We start from the raw sequence: 2,108 nt of genomic DNA, 5'->3' as shown, positions 1-2,108 counted from the left end.
ACAATAAGTCCAGTTAACGTCCATCATCATACAGAGTTACAAATTTTTTTTGTAATGAGAACATTTAAGATCCACTTTCTCAGTGACTTTCAAGTATATAATATAGTATTATAAACTGTAGTAACTATAAAGATATGCTTATATTTTAAAAAAAACTTGGGGGAAAGCAAAATCTTGTAGGCATAGGGGTGAAGGAATTAATCTTTAAAAAACATTTTAAAAATTTCTACCAAATACAAAAGTAGACAATATATTAACCTTCCATGGATCCATCACTAAGCTTCAACAATTATCAGTTTATGACCAATTTTACTTTTCTTTTTTTTAATAAAAAAAATTGTATTTACTTAGAAACATTCAGAATGTCAACAAAACAGCTGCAATTTTTTTTTTTTTTGCAATTACTGAGTGGTAGTCAGTTAACAGAACAACAATTATTTCGTAGAAGCTGCATCAGAGACAACTGAAGATGAAAAACTACCATCCCCATATATAACTAATTTGTGCTGTGCACCAACAAGAACCTGCTTTAAATTTCCGTGCCAATTTACAACCCCCATACTGTACCAGGCAAGGTTAGTGGCTATTGAAAATACCACCAGGACAGGGCTATCTAAAGACACATTCGGTAGTGTGTTAACTATACAAAAAAGACACTGTACAGTTTAAAAACAAATCTTACACAGCTTTACATTTCAATTTTTTTCTTTAAAAGGAGTGAGTTGTGTACAGGGGGGTTAAATGCTTTACAGACAAGAAAAATTGAGCTAGAACCAACTTATTCATCATCATCATCTTCTTCATCTTCATCTTTTCATCTTCCTCCTCCTCCTCATCCTCTTCATCTTCCTCATCTTCCTCCTCTTCCTTCTTTTCTTGCTCTTTTCAGCCTTGACAACTCCCTTTTTTGCCGCATCAGGCTTTCCTTTAGCTTAGTATGCAGCAATATCCTTTTCATATTTTTCCTTCAGCTTAGCAGCCTTCTTTTCATAAGGCTGCTTGTCATCTGCAGCAGTGTTATTCCACATCTCTTCCAGTTTCTTTGCAACATCACCAGTGGATAGGTTGGGATGTTCTCCTTTGATTTTTGGGTGATACTCAGAACGAAACAAGAAAAAGGCTGAAGGAGGCCTCTTGGGTGCATTGGGATCCTTGAACTTCTTTTTGTTTCCCCTTTAGGGGGGATATAAGTTTTCATTTCTCTTTCATAACGGGCCTTGTCTGCCTTTGCCATGTCTTCAAATTTTCCTTTCTCTATAGCAGACATGGTCTTCCACCTTTCTGAGCACTTCTTAGAAAACCCTTGAGAAGTTGACTGAAGCATCTGGGTGCCTCTTCTTCTGCTCCTCTTGGCAAGTTTGCACAAAGAATGCATATCATGACATTTTGCCTCTCGGCTTCTTAGGATCTCCTTTGCCCATGTTTAATTATTTTCCTCAGCAAGCCAGAGTCGCCCAGTGCCCGTCTGGCTCTCACTTGCCCCGGCGCTCTCTCTATGGAGCTCAATGTACTGCAATGGCTGTGAGAACGGGAGCCAGCCAATTTTACTTTTCTACAGCTTCTCTCATTACTTCTATCCTTGATTATTTTGACCAAATCCTAGGCATATTGGTTGTGTAATTTCATACGTAAATATTTCGGGAGTATTTCTAAAAGACAAAGACTATGCTATTAAAACATAATCACAATACAATCATCACACAAAACCAACACAAAATCCTTAGTAACATCAGATATTCAGTTTTCTCGTTTGTTTTCTCATTTTTTATTTATTTTATTTTATTTATCTTAAATATTTTATTTATTTATTTTGACAGAGGGAGAAAGAGAGAGAGAGAGAGAGAGAGCACAAGCAGGGGGGAGGGGCAGAGGCAGAGGGAGAAGCAGGCTCCCCACTGAGCAAGGAGCCTGATGTGGGACTTGATCACAGGACCCTGGCGTCTATGACCTGAGGTGAAGGCAGAAGCTTAACTGACTGAGCCACCCAGGTGTCCCTGTTTTTTTTTTTTTTTTAAGATTTTATTTATTTGAGAGAGAGAGAGCACAAGCAGGTGGGAAGGGGCAGAGGGAGAGGGAGAAGCAGACTCCCCTGCTGAGCAGGGAGCCTG

At 38.5% G+C, this 2,108-nt stretch overlaps 1 pseudogene; it reads right to left on the bottom strand.

Moving 5' to 3' along the window:
- Window positions 1-319: 319 nt before the first annotated feature.
- Window positions 320-1,532, bottom strand: LOC102741958 (high mobility group protein B1 pseudogene; annotated as a pseudogene).
- Window positions 1,533-2,108: the final 576 nt, after the last annotated feature.

Source organism: Leptonychotes weddellii, chromosome 3 (genome assembly GCF_054177405.1).
Source record: "Leptonychotes weddellii isolate Sample4059 chromosome 3, ASM5417740v2, whole genome shotgun sequence".
Lineage (NCBI taxonomy): Eukaryota > Metazoa > Chordata > Mammalia > Carnivora > Phocidae > Leptonychotes > Leptonychotes weddellii.
Note: the sequence above shows the minus strand (reverse complement) of the source record. Positions and strands in the feature narration are given on the sequence as shown.